Genomic DNA, 20501 nt, shown 5'->3' on the forward strand with positions numbered 1-20501 from the left:
ATTTGTTTGGATATTTTTTCCAGTCATAATAGCTTTGTTAAGAACTATGTAATGTATCATAGAATGCAATAAATGGAGTAGAACTAGCTGTTCTCAGAAAGACCGTCAATGGAGACTCATCACTGAATGGAAATATTTCCAGTGAAGTCCTGCAGAGACAAACACTGTGAAAATGCCATTAAGGATTTTCATTAGTGTTTTGAAAATTCATATAATCTCTGCTCTTGAAATGCCTATATGCTACAGTTTGGAGGAGCATAAAACAGGCACAGTAAAGTGCTTATACCGAGTGATCTATATTGCTTAATAAGCAGTCTGTTTATATTATATTTGACCTTTTGGAAACGCATACAAAGTTTCTCATACACTTAAGTGTGTAAAATACAGATCCTCCGTATGCAATGGGAAACTGTCTAGTGGCTGGAATTGAAATTGCAGCTTGGCAGAAAAGGAAGAGTAGCAGCTAACAGCACAATGTTGGGACAGAAAGTGAGCTCCTTGGGTGTATAACAGCTGGGGGAAGTAAAGGTGTGATTTTACTTTGAAATGCAACATGACGGATGTTAGGAAATTGCTTATCATGTTGGTGTCAATGTTGGTGTAGGAAGGACTTCAGAAACTGGAGAAGAGAGCAGAGCAGTGCCACCAGAATGACATCAGGCTTGAAAGAGTTCCTGACAGTTGGACTGTAGCTCTCTATCCTGGTTAGCATTTCAAAAGGACAGGACTGGGAAGCTGCTTAACAGCCTGAAAGAACCTTCCTAGCATCAAGTGCCAGTGACCAAGAATCCTCTCCTTATGGAGAGAGAGATAATGATAAGTTTGGGAAATGCCTGAATCCAGGCATTTTTTGGAATAAGATTACACATTTTTCACAAAGAGGGTTTAATCCTTTGAGCAACCTACCAAAGGAACCAAGGGACCCATTTCCTGGTGTCTGCAAATGAAAGCCATGTGACTTTCTGGAAGGTATATTTAAGTTAAACACCAGTTAGTAGGTTTGTCATTAGAAAAACTGGATGAAATGTGATAGATGAGAGGTTGAAACAATAGAACAGTACATCATTAGCCTCCTTTTTTTTCCATTCCCTTAAACTCTTGAGTTTACACATATGTAAGCTTCTATATTTGGGGCATTTTCTCACATTTGCCTGCATTCCCTGATCAATAACTAGCCGTGCCATGCTGCCTTGGTATTCATTATTTGTGAGGTGTAAGGTTCATTAAAACTTCAGATTTTTTTGTACATTCTTCCCAAGCTGTGCCTTATGCATCTGTCCTGACAAAAAACCCAAACCAACCAAACTAACAAACCCAACCCGAAGCAACCTCCCCCAACAAGAACAACAACAACAAAAAAAACACCCCCAGCAACTCAAGCCAAACCATACAGACAAACAAAACACCAAACCAACCAACCAAAAAAACACTTTATGAATATTTAGGGTTTGGCTTTTTCTTAGAGAGGAAGAGCTTTCATTAACATCAGTGATGTATACACGTTTAGAGACACTTCTTTTCTTTCCAGTGATCACTAAGTTGTCTTCAGCTCTGATACTTTAAAAAAAGTTGCATGATTAAACAATCTCTATAAAAGTATAAACTAGGCCTTTTAAAATGTTTTGGGTTATTCTGCTTTTCCAAGTGTAGTCAACCCCTCTGTCACTATGGAGGTGAAGGAATGTAAGAAAACTGCTCTGGGCAGTAGCATACAGTACATACACATACTGTGCAAATGAAGTCTTTTGTGTGTTCACTTGGACTGGTATAGGAAGCCTGGAGGAAGGGGAGAGGTTCTCAGGGAATCTGAAAGGCAAAAGTGCTTTTCCTGTGTATTTGATATTGTTGAAATTTTATCTTTCAAAAATAACATTTTCATTGCTTTGATGCCTGTTTTATTTGCTTAGGTTATGTTATCATTTTGAGCTCATGGTTTAGTGAATAGAGGACAAGGTAAATACAAAAGGGAAACAAAAATAAGACCAGAGTTCATATTGAAAAAGTGACTGTCTACAAGGGACAATTGTTTCAATGCATGTTTAAATATATATTAGAGTTCCAAATGCATCTGACAATTGCAAAGCATCATTTGGTACTTCATAGTGGCAAATTAGTTACCTGCCTCAGATTCCTCGGAGTTTTTGGCCCTCTCTGTGTTAAGTACAGTATTTTAACAGGCACAACTACTGAAAGACAGAAGCTTGATTAATCCTTTTATTTCCATAAGTGCCTTATTTGCTAGCATTTAAGACTGAGATTGGGATTTAGCTTCTAGGAGGAGAGGGTCCCCCAAGTAAGGAATCTATAAGCCCAATAGATGTGATTGAAAAGCAGTGGCATTTTGCATATGTTGGCTAAATCATGGTAGTATGGTCTGCTGTATGGGACAGGAGAGGTACACAGGTTATCCAGCTGTTTTAAGTGTGGTGTATATTTCTTACTCCATCAGTTACAGAATTCATATTTGATTTCCTTTTGCTTAAACACAAATTCAGACAAGAAGTCTAAATGAACGAAGCTTTTATCTTCTACCTGGACTGACCATGATTTCACACTTTGGCAACGGCTACTGAACAAATACAACTTCCTGTAGCATGGACATTTTTGTGAGCCAGTCAGATCCATGGAAGTGATCCCTGCATTCAGTCCTGCAGATGTTGCATTAATAAGCATATGATGGTTCTCCCTACATTTTACTGTCATAATAAATGAAACAGTTAATTTCGGAAACTTACAGCTGCAGTTGGGTTAAACCCAACTATGCATATTTTGTTTCGGCCTTTTGGTGGCTCGGAAATCACCCTGTTTTCTTTGCCAGCAATATTACTTTTTGTTATTTTTCTTAAATAAAAGGTCCCTAGAGATTTCCACCAGCTATTGTAAAAGAGGCTGATTAATATAGCTCCTGAAACACAGTGGGGGGAAGAAGGCTGAGGTAGACGCCCTGAACATCTTTTCCTGCCCATACTTCTTGATACAAAATAGTCATCTTTGCCCATGTTGGTGCATGTCTTTGTCCTGCAGCTGTAATGATGGAAGCAGCCATTTAAAAATTGGCTTGAACTGCAATGCTGAAAGAGTTTGGTGTGCTTGACTAGAGGGACTTCAGAGACCTGAAAGCTTGTGCACTGCCTTCTTGGTGGTGAAAGGAGCGGCTTGGTCACCTTAGAAGCCAGAGTCCTATGCCTTTTTGTGGCTCTTCTCACAGAAACGTGCCTTGGGAGCAGCCCTGGGGAGCAACACCACAAATGTTACACCAGGTTTGCATCATCACAGAGCCCAGGCCTATTAGAAAGCTCCTTCCATGGACAGCTTAATAGTTTTACACTTTCAGGTAGCGGTGAGGAACTGCTGAGAGAGGTGTGAATGCCAGAGGGACCAACCAGCTTTGTACATTCTTCTCTTGTGTTCACAGAAAACATGAATTTGCTTGTTTCTGAGGGTTACACAAGTGTTATGTCATAATAACTAATCTAAAGAATTAATGTTGTGGAAATTATATATTTAGGAGTCAGAACACACAGTGGAAAAAATTGTTCAAATTGCCCAAGAGAAAAATCCACTAAAATTTTTGCTGCTTGTAAAAAGCTTTAGCAGCCTTCTGAGTGAAAACACCCTAAAATCAGAAACCTATGGTTTGAGTAGCAAATGTGGAAAGCCAAGGTTTCAGTGTTTCTGATTCTTTTCTGTATTTCAGCCTGTCAAATCCATTCACTCAATTTAAGCCAAATTTGCAAAGCTTTTGGTATCGGTGAAAGAGGTGTTTAAGCAGTTTATTTTTTATTTTGCAAACAAAGGGGGAAAAAATCCCAACAAAAAATCTCAGTTGTCATTTCACCTGTGTTCTCATGACTTTCTCTAAATCCCACCAAAAATAAAAACCTACTTCTTCATGTACTTCATAGTTCTTATAACCTGAAGATCAATTCAGTAAAGCTTATGATAGTTTCATTGTTGGCTTTCAGTGAGACTGTATTGTCACTTGACAGAGCTTAGGTTTAAAAGCTAATGGGAAATTTCACTTATTAGTAAATGATTTGTTTCTGTCAGTACTAAAAGAGCAATCTTAAGGTTAATATACCTGCATGCTTTGTAGGATGGTAAATAAAGGAGCTAGCTGCCTGTTATCTTGTATCTGAGTATGTTGTCACAAATGTTAAGCCAAGGTCAAAACCTTAGTTTCAAGCTTTATCACACTTCCATTTGCCTTGTTCAAACACTGTATATAGGCTTATATCCTGCAAATGGTGGTAGAAGGCTTATCCAAGGGTCAGTCCTGATGAGTGAGTTAGGACTTGGGTCTACACACAGTATAACCCTTGCTCAAACTGGCACACAAGGAAAGAGCAAAAATCTGTAGTCCTGGCAAAGTTTTCCTCCTTTGGTTCATGTCTGTTGCTGATATCAGGTGGCCAGAGGACTGCTGATCAACTGTTCCCAATTGGAAATAGGAAAAAGGAAAATAACATGATGGGCACGACAGGCTGTGGGGACTGCCAGGCTTTTTGGGTGGATCTGGAGTGTGCTTAAAACCCATTGCAAGCATAACCACCCTGACTGAGCAGTGCAGGCTGCAGGGGGGTATCTGAAAGGTAACTCCTGATTCTTTTCTAATATTTTAGATTCCTGAAGGTACAGTTAATCTGTAGGTACTGGCACTCCACACAGGGTTTTTGTTTAATTTTAGAAATGCTAGTGCACACAGATGGATAGTCTGAAAAATATGTTGACAATAAAGCACACTACATGTAGTGGTAAATTGAGTTAATCTCTTAACAAGGCGCAGGTTATGTGGCAACGTGTAAAAGATATGAGAAGGAAAAGTGCACTGTGTGGGAATAGTTATGTTCCCTCAGAAGAGGGTGTATCTGTGTGTGCAACAGCCAGATAGCTATCCTGCAAAACATTCTGCAAAGGGCAGTGCTGGTATCTAACTGCCAGATCAGCAGCTTGGCTTCCTCCTAAGGGTGCATCATCCTGTAGTCTACTACCCAATGAGGGCTTATGGCTTTTGTGTGTGTTTCATTGGTTATTTAGGGTTTTCTTTTGTGAGGAAGGATTTCGTTGACCTCTTATTCCCATGCAATGAGTAAGTCAAGATCATCCAGCATTAACCCTTGGAAAAATACTTGAAAAATATCACCTTAAAAATTCAGTCTTCCTGACACTGAAGCTATGGGCAGTAAATACACCAGAACAGTAACAGCCTGGTGATGAGGCATTCAAGGGGGGGCAGAAGGCTTAAGCTGAACCTCTTCTCCTATTAACGTCATATCATCAGTCTGTCTTCTAGGCTGTGAGAAAACTGCCAGAGTATGAAATATCAGGTGGGAAATGCTCACACTGTACATGGGGATTCAAACTACAAAGCCATTTTAGGGACCTAACTCAATTCATTTTGAAACAAAATCTTATTCTGGACATGAGAAACAATTTCTTTCTGAACATTTTCTTAAAAGTAAGCCATTGCCATAGAAATTTTCATTTCTATAAGTTAACTTTTTTTTTTTTTTTTTTTTTTTTTCTGATCTGGAATGAGCTTCCATTTCACACTGCTTTGTTGAATTATGCAGCTGTTTGCCATAGAGGTCTTTCTCAGCTTGGGTTCCAGCCTAGTGTTGAGGGAGGTGACACATTCTTGTAGATACGACACTTGGACTCAGAAAGGACTACAAAGGACTTGGCTCATTTTCAGGTTGCTGAGGGACTGGGGCTAGTTCACTTTCCTTGTCCTAATATCCTGAATTCCATTAGAAAATGAGAATACCCTTGCTTATCTCATTCATACCATGCTTCAGAATCTACAGATGGAAATCCTGCAGGTGTATTTTTCACAGTATCACACAGTATCACAGTAGGTTAGAGATTGGAAGGGACCTCAAAAGATCATCTAGTCCAATCCCCCTGCCGGAGCAGGAACACCTAGATAAGGTTACACAGGAACGTGTCCAGGCGGGTTTGAATGTCTCCAAAGAAGGAGATTCCACAACCTCCCTGGGCAGCCTGTTCCAGTGTTCCGTCACCCTCACTGAGAAGAAGTTTCTTCTCAGGTTTAAGTGGAACCTCTTGTGCTCCAATTTGTACCCATTACCCCTTGTCCTTTCATTGTTTGCCACTGAGAAGAGCCTGGCTCCATCCTCGTGACACTCCCCTTTATATATTTATATACACTAATAAGGTCACCCCTAATCTCCTCTTCTCCAAACTATAGAGACCCAGCTCCCTCAGTCTTTCCTCATAAGGGAGATGCTCCACTCCCTTAATCATCTTAGTTGCCCTGCGCTGGACTCTCTCCAGCAGGTCCCTGTCCTTTTTAAACTGAGGGGCCCAGAACTGGACACAATATTCCAGATGAGGTCTCACCAGGGCAGAGTAGAGGGGAAGGAGGACCTCTCTCGACCTACTAACCACCCCCCTTCTAATACAACCCAGGATGCCATTGGCCTTCTTGGCCACAAGGGCAGTGTCGGCTCATGGTCACCCTGTCGTCCACCAGGACCCCCAGGTCCCTCTCCCCTACACTGCTCTCTAACAGGTCGTTCCCCAGCCTATACTGGAACCTGGGGTTGTTCCTGCCCAGATGCAGGACTCTACACTTTCCCTTGTTATATTTCATCAAGTTATTCCCCGCCCAGCTCTCCAGCCTGTCCAGGTCCCTCTGGATGGCAGCACAGCCTTCTGGCGTGTCGGCCACCCCTCCCAGCTTAGTGTCATCAGCAAACTTGCTGATAGTACACTCAATTCCCTCATCTAAATCGTTATGAATATATTAAATAATACTGGTCCCAGTACTGACCCTTGAGGCACTCCACTAGATACAGGCCTCCAACTAGACCCGCCCCATAGACTACAACTCTCTGGCTTCTCTCCTTCAGCCAGTTCACAGTCCACCTCACTACCCGATCATCCAGACCACACTTCCTCAATTTAGCCGCAAGGATGCTGTGGGAGACCGTGTCAAACGCTTTGCTGAAGTCGAGGTAGACCACATCCACCCCTCTACCATCATCCATCCACCGCGTTATTTCCTCATAAAAGGCTACAAGATTGGTCAAGCACGACTTCCCCTTGGTGAAGCCATGTTGACTGCCCCTCATAACCCTCTTATCCTTGATATGCCTTAAGATGGCACCAAGGATAAGGTGTTCCATCACTTTCCCAGGAACGGAGGTGAGGCTAACGGTCTATAGTTACCCGGGTCCTCCTTCTTGCCCTTTTTGAAGACAGGAGTGACATTTGCTTTCCTCCAGTCCTCAGGCACCTCTCCCTTTCCCAAGACTTGGTAAAGATGATGGAGAGTGGTCTAGCAATGACCTCAGCCAGTTCCCTCAGCACCCGCGGGTGCATCCCATCTGGACCCATGGATTTATGGATATCCAGATTGCTCAACTGGTCTTTAACCCATTCCTCATCAACTAAGGCAGACCGCTCCGTTGACCTATCTTCATCCGGGGTCTCAGCGGTACAGGGCTCTTCAGGACTGCCTCCAGCAGAGTAGACAGAGACAAAGAAGTCATTCAGTAACTCTGCCATCTCTGTATCTTCTGTCACCAGGGCACCCGTCCCGTTCATCAGCGGGCCTACATTGCCTCTGGTGTTAGTTTTACCTGCCATGTATTTGAAAAAGCTCTTTCTGCTGTCCTTGACCCCTCTCGCCAGCTTTAATTCCAAGGAGGCCTTAGCCATCCTAGCAGCTTTCCTACATCCTCTAGCAGCAGCCTTATATTCTTCCCAAGTGGCCAGCCCTTCTTTCCATGACCTGTAAACTCTCCTCTTCCACTTGAGCATACCGAGCAATTCCCTATTTAACCACGCAGGTCTCCTGACCCTCTTCCTCGACTTCCTACGTGTCGGGATGCTCCGATCTTGAGCTCGGAAAAAGCAGTCCTTGAACGTCAACCAACTATCTTGGGCCCCTTTCCCTTCAAGCAGCCTAGCCCACTGGATTTCCCCTAGCAATCGCTTGAAGAGGCCAAAGTTTGCCCTGCTAAAGTCCAGGGTTGCGATTCTACTTGCTATTCTACTGACCCTACCAGACAAGATCCTGAATTCTACCATCTCGTGGTCGCTGCAACCAAGGCAGCCCTCAACCTTCACTCCTTCAACCAGACCCTCCTTGTTAGTGAGGAAAATTTTTGTCTAGATGACTTACGTATATTTTAAAGCAACATTTTGTATCAAGATTCAAAGACTGGGCTTTTCTGAAAATCTGCTTTTATTGTCACTCTTGAATAATAGGACGATGTAGGAGAGGTGCATCATGTCTTCTTGGTGGAAACAAGGACTTGATCCATAGGACTGCTTCCCCTATGGGTCCTTTGCTTTTTGCTTGGAAAATGGCAGTTTATCTCCAAACTAGTCCTGTGTTACTGAGTAGGCATCTGATTTGAGACAACTCTGTTGACTGTGACCTGCCCTTTAGACTCATAGAAGAGCTGTATGTGCTGTCCATGAATATGGTCAGATTACAGTGATTTCAGTCATAGTTTTGTAGTCTGTGTTTGCTACTGTGAAGTGCAGCTTTGGCTGCTGTGAAGGCAGGGGGTGGAGTAGTGGGAAGTGAGGAGTGTCCTGTTATTTTACATCAACAGATGATTTTGCCTAATGATTCCCCTCTCCCTACTCTTGTCTCTTGGGGTGACACCTTATGAGTGGTGTTGAGTCCAGAGCAATAGCCCCATGTTAATGCATAAGGTTTTATACAGGCACTGGATGCTGAAGTATGCTATGGCTAAACACTCTTCTTTCAATATGGAGTGATGTTTTACCTATTTATGTCTCTTCCTGAAATTGTGTGTGTGTCCATCTATCTAATAAGAAACCCAAAAGGTGGTTCTTTTATATCCCAATGAAGAGGTTTTTGATTAGTCTATGTTAAAGTAATATAATTTGGTTTATTGTAAACATGTAAGAAACATCGTTTTGTTTGGGGGTTTTTCCTTCATCTAAATTGATGTTTTGTCTCTCATAATTTTTTTTTATGTGTTTCTTCTCTCCAGACACAGGTACTTTAGTTTTTAGGTATTGATTAATCTTCCTTTCTCACAAAAAAAATCATGTTACTATGATATCCTGCAGCTCTCTGTTGTTTACATAGTATTAGCACAGGGAAATACTACTTTCAGTTTGATACATAAAGCCCTCCTTGTCTCTTGTGCCTTTTGTCTGTAGGCTATTATGCATGTGACTAAAGCCATGCATGACTTGAGCAAATGTTTGAATAGGGTTCTTGTGCAGTAGAACCGTATAAGCCATTAGGCATACTCTCTTTAACTTGGTGATGAAAACATTGTGGTACATTTGGTGGCACAGAGTAAAAATGCTTTTGTGGCAGAAGAATAAATAGCATTCTAATTTGGTTTTGTTATTGTGCACGTGTGTGCTGCATATTTCTGGCAAGATTATCAAGCAGGACCTTCTGCACGAGAAGTGTTAAAGTTGTTGGAGTTGTGGTGTGAAAGCTGGGCTGGAAAGAGAAAAAAATGTATTGCTTTTTTCATTCTGAAATTTGAAATCAATATTATTCTGTCATTTTTGTGATCTGAGCCCTGAAATCTGTTAAGTGACATGTGAGGCTGTTGATAGCCATCTTTTTTCTTTATAAAGCATTTTGTAAGAGCATTGTTTTTCTTTCCTCTCCATATGTGATGAATACTATAATAGAGACTTGAATTTTTGTTGTGGGAGCGTAAAAACATGCGAAGCTGCTCTCTGCCAAGCTGTTTCCTTAAGGATCCACTTTACATATCATCAAATCAATGACCTGTCAGGTGTAGTTATGTGCCATAACAATGATATGAGGTCAATCAGATGAAACCAAGGTATGTATTCCCAGCAGATCCCAGCTCTCTACCTAACAATGTCAAACTAAATTTTCTTCAATACAGAGCATCCTCTTTCAGTTTTATTTGTTTCTATATTTGCTTAACTCTGAATTTGCATCTATTGTGTGAAATTCTAACAAGCAAAAAAAAATCCATTTGTTTTGCTTTGTCTTGAATTACTATTCTATATACTTGCTATTTTGTTTGTCAACACAAACCCATGCTTGTTACATCTAATTGCAACTCTTCCTCGTCTGGATAGTGTATATTTCATGTAAGAAACAAATATGTTCTTTGCTCTAATGTTGAGCTGGCATTTAATTAATCTATCCTACAGTAACATTAATTTACTGTTTCCTAAACACAGAAGTATTCTCTTAGAAAATGCCCCCTTACAGATATAACACATTTGTTCTGTCTTGCAAGTCTGTATTTGTGAAGCAAAAGATGTACAAATTTGGTCTGTAAATCAGTATTTTTACATAGAGTTACTTCTCATTTTGTTCTCAGAAACCTGCAACTTATCAGTGTTTCAAACCCTTAATACTACAGAGAAACTATTTTCTTAAAATGGATTCAGGATTTTCCTTTTTTGTTTTTCCTAAGTAATATGGAGAGTGAAAGGGAGGAGGGGAGAGAGAAGTTCTGTTAGGCTAATGACCAAGAACTGCTAAGCATTAAAAACAAACACACATTTGGTACACAGTGTACTGCATACAGTATATCAGTGCAACAGCATTTTTAGCTACTGTGTAAATCTCATTGAAAGCAGAAGACATCAGTGATAATGTAGAAACTAAACAACTGGATTAAAAATGAATTCCTGAAGTACTGAGTTACAAAAAAAAGAGGAAAGTGCTTTTATTGAGTTTGTTTTTCACGGCGAAAAATAGACAATGAAGTAACAGGAAAACAAACCCACAAGTTTTAAAAATACATATCAAAAATGTCTCATTCAGGAATGCAGGCATCTTGACTGAGAGCTGCTGAAAGATTTTGTATGAAAAATCTGGTTTGTTTTCAAGATGTAATAATCCTTAATTTATTGACTTGCTAAATACAGTCTAAGCACTATCATTTGAGCATAAGTTAGTGTAAGTCTGCATTGTGATTTCTTTTCTTCAGGTATTTTGAAGTCATCTGTTGATTTTTTTTTGTGCTGCAAGAGCAGCGCTGATCATTTCAACAACCGTGCTTTATCTTTCAAACACATGTAAAAAAATCACAGTTCTTCAAACAGAAGCAGCAGAGATCAGGTTCCACAATGGAGTGCTGGAAAAAGAACACAAAGGTGGGATGTACGATACCCTCATCCTTTAAAGGGGGATAATTTGTAGCTAACTTATGAAGTTGATACACAATTTGAGGAAACGAGCATCCCACCCATTTTTCTTTGTGTGCTCCATAGAATTCACATCCTTCCATTTTTGTTTTCTGTTTCCTTGAATTGTGCTTCATAGCTGATTGTCATTGCTTGTTAGCTGTTGCAGTGTTAGGAGGGCTGTCCAGACAGTGACACTGCATGGAAACAGCTGAGCAGTTCAGAAGAGAGGTTCATAATTCATTGCGAAGCTAAAGAAAGCTGCTTTTAGTTTACCACGTCTGAAACAATGTAAGAATTATTATTAACTTTAGTCTTTTCTGTCACGATATTTAAAGATACTCCAAGCAGAGGAAACATATCTTCACATGGAAGCCTACTTTCATCATTGTTTTGGTGAATGGGATGTGCTGTTTGAACTTTTCTCTCAGACCATCAGATTTAGGACACGGCTGACCAGCTCTGCTGCATGGTTTGACAGGCAATCCTGAGCGCTGCAATGTGTTTCCCCTTTCTCTGGGAAGGGAAAGAGCTACATGTAGCTCTGAATACAGCACTGTTTGCATTTTCTCTCTCCATTTCCTCCCTGTTTTCCCTGTAGCAATGCCAGATCCAACCTCCTTTCTTGTTCCTACCACACCAGGGCCATGTCACAGTGGCAGTTTGGGCTGCTCCAAACCAGCTGGCAAAGAAAAGTATCCATATGACATCCGTGCGGGATGGCAAGGGGGAGGTGAGGGCTGGAGAGGACCGTGCTCTCTGTGGTAGCTGTGTTTGAGCAAGCTGCAATCTGGCCCTCAGCTTGCACCTGCCTGCACCGAGGGGCTGACAGCATCACTGCCAGTGGAGAGCTCGCAGGAGGGCAGAAAGCGATGGGAGCGACGTCCTCAGCTGCTGCTCCGCTCCGGTGGGACGATAAAAGCCCATCCTGCTTTCATCAGGTGAGGAACCAAGCCTGAAGGCTATCTCAGTGAATTTTTCCCTAATCCAGTCTATCAGAGGGTGAAATTAGCTTCTCCCTCCAGACAAAAACACTGCCAAGACTGAACGCTCACTTCTTCAGAACACAGGGCCTTCCAGGAGCCTTTCTCTCCTCTGCTTTCTGGGCTGCTTGGAGCCCTACGCCCTGCAGCTTCGTGCTACTCAGCTGTGTTTTCCGCCTTTAAACCCCACAGAGAGGGGTTGTGCTGGCTGCCCCCTTCCCTGCAGCAGACACTGCACACTGCCTCCCCAAGGGGGGGCTTGTCCAGGTGCCATAGCCTAAATGACAGCTTGTGGGGCTGCTGGGGTAAAACGCTGCCCATCCAGGCTATCAAGGGACCCTGTTTTACACATTTGGTCCTGAATGGGGAATAAATGCTCATTGAAATGACAAAAGAAGTGCTATCCTATTGCCTTCTGCAGATGGGAAACCTACTTGCATTGGTCATATTGCTTTTGAGCAATTCCCCCTGTTCATCCACATAAAAATATCTGTCCCATGAGCCCTAAATCTCCTGTGGATGCCTCATCTGGGACACTTCACAAATCTGTCTGGTGGAGACTTACAGGATACATCTGGCTTGCTCATGTTTCTAAAACTGAGCAAAGGACTTCTTTCTTTGTGACCGTTCCCCCCATTTGGATGGTGTGAGGTTGGTCACCCAAGAAGGGATGCCTGCCGTGCTCTAAAATGGGAAGATTATCTGTGTGCAGCTTGAAAATGAAGCTGTGTTGCAGCACCTGTTCAATCCCATACCAAAGAAAGGAGCAGAGACAGAGTGTATAAGATGCGTTCTTATTTCAAGTCAAATTTAAAACCTAGTACTAGAAATAAACACTTTCTTCACAATGAGGTAGCAATGAGGGGAAAGCACATTTTCCAAAAGAATTGCAAAAGGTCAGGAAATTCTTGGCTCGCTATTAGTTCCAAGTGATGAGAAGGAGGAGGCGCTATCCAGCATAAATCATATTTTTAGGAATTTCCCAATATTGCTTCCTGGCTTTGTGTCTGGGCAGTGGATTGTATACAGAAATAAAATAAATTTGCTTTATCTTTTCAGAAGAAAGTGTCTGCTATATCATTTGCTGGCTCTCATTCCTTCGTTCATTCAAAAACAGCAGGAAAAGGGCCTTTGTATTAAGAGCAGTCAAGGTCAGGGATTTTTGGTTTTGATGTTAGCTGCCAGTGGCTTGACTTCTCTGACTCCTATTTCCAAGTTGGTCTCAGATAGCAATCTAATTGCTAGCTTACAGGGAGATATTTCACAGCTACAGGTTAGCTGTGGCAAGCACGGAACAGAAAAAGTTTTCAGGACGAAATTAAGTCTTATACTGTCTCATGCCAATCTCAAATTAAGTTAATCAAGCCTACTAAAAGGCTGCCAGATTTGACCCTGATTCTGCAAGCTCTTTTTCATGCACACTCACCTTCGGAATCTGTATGGGCAAAAGCTTTACTTACGTGACTCGGTTTACAGAATCAGGGCCTTATGCACCAGTATTCACCATACCAAATATTTACTTTCATGACAAGCATTCAAAAATGCAAAACAATGTTGTGTTGTTTTTAAAAAGAGAAACAATGTTTTGCAAGCACTGACTTACATGTCCGGGGCATTTTTCAAGCCTTACTACCTTGACATTGCAGTCAATTGCCCTGTCTCATTCAGAGTCAAACTATGGTATTCTTAAAGCCTGAAGTTAATAGGTAAAATAAATCATTGCACAAAACATATATGCCAAAATATGTGACTGTGGAAGGATGAACATTTCTTGTTGGGTTTATTTTTCTGGCAACAGGCTGTTTTGATGGCAGGCAGGCACAGCAGAGGCAGAAATGTGTTGTAGTTTATTCCCTGGCCTCTAAAACCAAGCTACCATATAAGACTGCAACTTAATCATACATCCACTGACAACTCCTGTTTAAGCCACTAATTAGCACTCTGTGACGCAGAGAGAGATTTCAGGTTTTTCACCTTTTAATGTAATTCTCAACATTTTATGAATGTATCAATTACAGATTTCCGGTAAGGGAAAGCAGGTCTCAAACTCTGGAGAAGTACAATAAATCACCAACCATATGGGCTTTTGTCATTAAAAGACATAATAAGACAAAAGCCAAAGTAAGTTAAAACAGCTGAACAGTGATCTGAGGCAGGCTAATGCAAAACCCACTACCTTGGCTTGTTCACAGGCAGCTTCTTTAGAAGACAAAGAAAACCTTTTTCAACTCTTTATTTCTTGGCTACGTTGGAAAGAAGGCAAAGAAAAAGCCATCTCAGTGCCACTTTTCATGCTCTGCTTACTTTGTTTTCACATGAGATCCTGTGCACTACCTTTGTTTTTTTTCCCTTTGCTTTTTAGAGGGCTCCTTGTGCAAAACAATAGAGAGTCCTGATAACGACAGGCAGTTGCTCCAAGGCCTAGTTGTTCAGCAGGATTCACTCCAAGAAACCGAGGGGTGTGTTGAGCCTTTTTTCCATCACTGGCCTTTACAGTTAGAGGGCCAGATGGCATGAGATGGGTGCAAAAAAAATAATGACAATAAATAATACTGTGACTTGCAACGTGGACCAAGCTCCGTTACTTCCACTTCATCACACTGTTTGGAAGTGCCTTTGATGTATAAAAGCAGCCCCTAAGATAATGAAATGCGATGGCAGCTGGCTAATGGCTGGGAAAGTGCAAACCCTGCATTGAACTCTTCCCACCAGGCTATTCAGCACCCAGGCAATGTCAGTCTCAAGGAGACAAGGAGACAGGGAAGAAATGAAGGCTTGTTGCTGTGCAGCCTTTGGGCTTCTGGGCAGGCTTCTGTAGGTGGGGTATTATTTGCCTTGCTGAATAGAAGTGATGTGCCTGAGGCAAAGGGAAAGTTTTTACTGTCTTAACACATTAACCTTGCAGACTCTGTCCTAGAAATATTAAATGAAGCCACAGGGTCGTGCTGCTTGAAGAGACACTGCTTTTGGGTAAGTTTTAAAATGAGCTATATTTCTTTTACTCCAATCTTGTCAGTCACACAGTCAGGGTTAATTTCCTTTTGGGGAGGGCTATCTCATGGCTTGGCTCCATGGGAAATAGAAAAATAAACATATCCAGACTTTTCTCTCAGATGCTCCAGGCCTAAATGTGGGGCAAGGTAAATGACAAAGATCCAAAATAGACAGCAGACACAGACAAATATGAAACCCCTATTTGTTCAGGAGGTTTGAAACAGTAGGTGATTTATTCCCCGAATACAATGAAAAGTTTCAGGTCTCTCCGTTAAATGATCCTGTGTTAATAATATTATAATGGGGTCTGACCCCGCAAATATTTGATTAGATATGCACTTACCTTCATGCATGTCATTAGTCCTGCTAACCTCAGTGTCACGGTTTGTCACCAGAAAGTTCAGAATAGACACAGACTTTGCAGGTTTGGGGCTTGCTACCTCCAAATGTGACAAAAGCCTGCCTCAGCAGAGAAGGTGCAACACGAGATTTGAAAGAATAAGCATGAAATTCAAACTTAGCAGAATAAATATTTTGGAGAAACAGATATTAGCTCTATCTTTCATTATTTGGCAATTTTTTTAAATAGTTGAATTCTGGAATATTAATGTACAATTATAAAATTCTACTTGCCAACTGTCTAAATTCGAGGCCCGTCTTATTGTGAAATACTGCTGTCCTGGATGCTATGATCTTGCAAGCAAGGGCAGGGTCACATATGACCAAATGGTCACCTAGTGACATTTTTATCTCAGAACAGAAGTCCACAATTGGCTGAGAGCTGTGGTAGGCTCTGAATCTCAAAAATTCAGGAGAGTGCAGGAGATTAAAAAAGGGACATTTTGCCTGCTTTGTCACAAATGAGTACTCGGTTCCATACTCAGGGCAAGGCTGCTGAATCTCAGTGTACATTTTCATTGACTGTATACCAAATATGTATTGATTATTGTCACTTAGGCTGTTGTGTACTGTATCCCACAGTACACATATTTCCTAAGAGTAACCGTAAGTCAATGTCACCAAAATTTTCAGTGCCAAGTGGGAATAGCTCTATTTAATACTAAGATTATGGCAGCAAACTTCTGGTCTCTTCCTTGTGATACCTTATCCTGGCAATGTGTAGCTGCCTTTTAGGAAAAGTCTTTTGTTTTGTTAGATTGACATTCACTAAGAACTCCCAGCCTAGGTGGATATATTGACTCTATCAGTCAACATTTGACCATTCTTTCTACAGAGCATGTTTTCTAAATCTGGTTTTGAGAGCTGTTTGCTTGACAGACTGCTTCGCAAACATATAATTGTTTGTTTCTGGCTCCTTTTGATTGCTCTGCTAATCTCTACACTTTGGCCTCAGGGCTATTATTTATATGATACTTTTATTGGTGTTTGTTATTTGAAACTTTGTTTTCAGTAGATTTGAAGCCCCTTTCTAAACTGCTTTTCTGATTAAATTTTGTCAAGAGGTTGGGTGGATTACTTTACCTTTTCATTTTTTTCCCTGTTTGTCCTCCTCCTAATTGCTCAATTGAGAGCTCACCTGCCTTTTGTTTGTGCCTGCCTTTGTGATTTGTTCTCAGATTAGAAGGGGCACCTGCACAGCTTTTACTTTTATTAGTTCTTTGCAATGGGTCAGGCAAAATATTAACCACCCGTGTACTGCCATGTATTCCTCTCTGAAAACCTCAAGTGAATTACAATATAACTCTCTTCTCAACACACTTGGTTCTTTTTGTGTGTGTCTAGATGTATCTGTTATGCTCTGATATATCGTTATATCAGAGCATATGAAATGAGCCCGACCTTTCTTACAATTTGTCTAAACTTATTTTTGCAAGACTTAGAGTGTGAAATTCAAACCCAGATTTAGGCCTCAGTCCTGCAATGCCAGGAGCTCAGTAAGACAAATGCATGCATACAGTATATCCTGAGCACTCGGCATTCCAAGTCATTGTCGTCCTTAGCTCTCTGATTCTGTGAGTTTTATCTACCACAAAATGTAGTTTGGTCCCTTTAAGATCTGCAAATAAAGTAGCTCCTGTCTTGATCTGGGTCATTTAAAAAGTTTTACTGTTTCTCAGTTATTGAGCGTTCTGTTTACAATTTACAATAATCTCTGATGTGTCACTTTTTTCCTTCTTATTCTTTTAAAAAATGTGCTTTATTTTTTGGGGGGCAGAGGGATAGGTAGGGAGGAGAGAGATGGATGGAATATGCCATAGATTAAGATAAACTCTCCAAAGACCAATTATTTATACCAAATTTTATTTATTTTGCAAATTTTAGGTTACTACATTTCAATTACTCAAGCTTGAGGCTCCAAGTCCCCAGCTAAGCAAGAAGCTGAATGGCCACAGTGATAGCTAAAGCCAATGGTTCCTGCAAGCACTTCAGTTTTTTGTGAACTGGACAGGATTCTCAGAACAGGAGCTCCAGTGGGAAGAGAGTTAAGTTCAGAACATTCCTGATGGTAAACACTTAAGTGGCTAATATTTGGCATGCCAGATTATCTGGTGCAAATTTAGTGAGTTGTTTTGAAAATGTAAGTCTTGGCAAAGACTGTTAAGAGCGTGATATGCTAGCCAATACTGAATTTGTCCATGCCCAAGTCTGTGTGCTTACATAATTTGTGCTGAGGGTGATAAAGAAGTTAGATAAACTGGTTTTCTTGTTCACCATTGTTATTTTTTTTGTATACTGAACTGAATGGCTATGTATCATCTAGTGCGACTATGGTTATTGAATTTTGGTTTTCTAATTGTTTCATGTTTTATAATAGACAGTATACATATGTGGTGATTGACATGTGTTGACCTCCTGAGCAATCTCACTCCTGATATGCTAAATCAGGTTACAAGTTCTCTCACATCTTCACATTTCAGCTACCAGCAGTGAATTTGTTTTGTTCCTTTAAACACTTAGGTTATTTGCTCAACTCTTTGCTGGCTCTTTAACCCCATTTCTGTCCAGTTCTGTATAAGTATTTGCCTCACGTTTTTCAAAGGCACATTAGTACTCATCATTCTCCTGACTCATGCTTTCTAACATCCTAGCTGAATTGGTTTTTTTGGGCTTTGTTTCCATTGCTCATACTTTTTGAATATTTTGGCATGAAATTTGCATTTTATCAGTCATCTCCACTGTCCATCTTTAGCTTTTCTAATGTGCTAAGTGATTGTTTTGACATCTGGAGTTGCTGAAGTGACATACAGGATGCGTCCCACTCTCTTTTCAGGCTGACGTGGTGATCATCTCTTGAGGTCCTTTTAGTGAAACATTCTCCACTTTCTGGACTGCAGCCTGAGCTTATTCCAAGCTCCATTTCATTCCACTGCAGGTTTCACTAGTGCAGTGCATCTTTGAACCACTGAAGCCATTATGCTAATAACTGAATTATAAGCATAGTGAGTTATTTCATGCTTCCTGTGCTTTTGGTGCTAATTCTACTTCAGCATTTTGATTTAATACAAATACCTTACATGAAGTTTGTTTCCTAAGATATACTTTGAATTGCTTCAGTGGGTCAGACCCTGTTCTCTGCATTCATTTTGGGCTTTGTCTCCCAGCTAGTATGTCAGAGATGCATGGCATTTGATAGACATTTTCTCTCTCTCAGGAGTGAAATTCAGCATGTGCTGTAGACTGACTTCAAAGAGTTTCTCCCAGTTTCTCTGTGGAAATTTAGCCTACTTACACCAGCGGATCTATGAGAGACTATATTACAGTGTTTCATCTGCTGGAGTCCACAAATCATTTGATAGTCTTCTTCAAAAACAATGTATTTAGGTGGTTCATTACCAAAGGAAAAAGTTAGACTAGCAGGATTTATAGAGCCGGGTAAGAACAAACTAAAACGAAACAAAAGCAACTCTCCAAACCCAGAATGTTTTGTGGGGTTTTTTTTTATTTGTTTGGTTGGGTTTTTCTTGCTTTAAATCATCCTGAATGCCTTTTCTCAGCAGTGTGCTAGTGTACCTTTGTGCCACCATGTTTCTCCTGTTAATATGTGGTCATTGCTTTTGAGCTGTAAATACTCCAGAGCAGACCAAACCTTCCAGGAAAAGTCTTCAAGGGCATTTCCATTGCTATGATCCACTGAAAGTGGGTTGCTGGAAATCTCTGGACTTGCTGCCAGAAGAAATGGGTTTGATTGGAAGACCCTCTGTGATGCAAGAAACTCCAAGCAGAAATCTTTGAGAGGACTTATTGCTAGTAAAATATAGACACTCTCAAAGTAAGAACAAAGTAAAGCTACCAGCTGTCAGCTGGAAGAAGGAAGAAAGGAAGAAAGAAATGAAAAAAACTTTGTGTGTAGTTGACAGTTAATCTGTAAGTTGCTGCAGACTGCATTTAGCCTTTGTAGTATCTAGAGAGAAAAAGATGTCATCCACGATCACACATATTCCCCTGTACCACCATCAGAAGGTTGTTCAGGCCTTACCTCTTCAAAGATTTGTGCATGTATTTAATCTTACTGATTTAATCTTACTTTTCAAATGGTAAAATTAAGCATGTAGGTCAATCTTTGCAGGAATGAAATGTGCACTTTTGTTTTTCTCGAAGTACATGTCAGCTAAGCCAAACTGCAACAAAAAAACCAGGAAGTGTTTCCAAAACCGTTGTGTGTAGACTTGCTTGGAGGAGTTCCTGAATTGCATCTTTTTCAATTTTTCCTGATATTCCTAAGTATCAGGGGTTCAATGGATACCCATGATTTTATTATATCAAGTGCTTTACAGTGAGCCAAATTTCCATTTTTCAGCAACTGAGTTTCCAAGAGGAAAAAAAAATAATCTTATTCATTTGTGACAAAGCACAGAAAACAGTCATTTGGGAGAAAAAAAAAAAAACAAAAAAAAAAGAAATCTTGTACAAATCTGTTTTGATTAAGAAACCAAAGCATTTTATTAGAAATCAGGGTGGAAGCTGGATGACCATTTGGATGGAATAGCTCAGATTTTGTGGGCCCACAAGGATCTTTCTGAGGAAATAGGACCATATGATATTTTCCAAGATGGCTATCTGCCTTGAATGGAATATTTCTGGAAAAAACTTTACAGGCAAAATAGTTAAGTCTCTTCTGAAATCCACTTAAAAAAAAAAAAAAGGTTTTCTTAATAAAAAGGAAAACTCAACACCTCCATGAATGAATTGGTCAAAACTTGTACCTCTACAACCCTGAAATAGCATTCTGAAACCTGACAAGTTTTTTTATTTTTAAGGAATTTTCTTTTTGCCTTCACCACCTTTAGAAAAATGGACCGGTGTTGGACAAGTTGGACATTTTTAAAAATCTCTTCATATGTGCTCCACTGAGACAGTTTGGCAGCTAAATTCCCAGATAACTGGAAAAAGAGGCAAAGCAAAAGGTGAACAAATAAA

The 20501-nt window shown here is 40.6% G+C and overlaps 1 long non-coding RNA gene across 2 annotated transcripts in view; it reads left to right on the plus strand.

Annotated features, from left to right (window-relative positions):
• Nucleotides 1-19705, plus strand: part of LOC133211142 (uncharacterized) — a 29869-nt gene extending 10164 nt beyond the window's left edge. The window contains exons 1-3 of one of the 2 annotated variants that reach the window (XR_009725131.1): nucleotides 11041-11115; nucleotides 17406-17632; nucleotides 18355-19705. This is a non-coding gene — a long non-coding RNA (uncharacterized LOC133211142). Of the gene's footprint in view, nucleotides 1-11040; nucleotides 11116-17405; nucleotides 17633-18354 lie in introns of those variants that run through there. The other variant, XR_009725130.1, reaches the window with a different exon arrangement.
• Nucleotides 19706-20501: the final 796 nt, after the last annotated feature.

This window comes from Neopsephotus bourkii, unplaced genomic scaffold (assembly GCF_033783945.1).
Source record: "Neopsephotus bourkii isolate Nb327-2 ecotype Australia unplaced genomic scaffold, CSIRO-AGI_Nbou_v1 NB_567, whole genome shotgun sequence".
NCBI lineage: Eukaryota > Metazoa > Chordata > Aves > Psittaciformes > Psittacidae > Neopsephotus > Neopsephotus bourkii.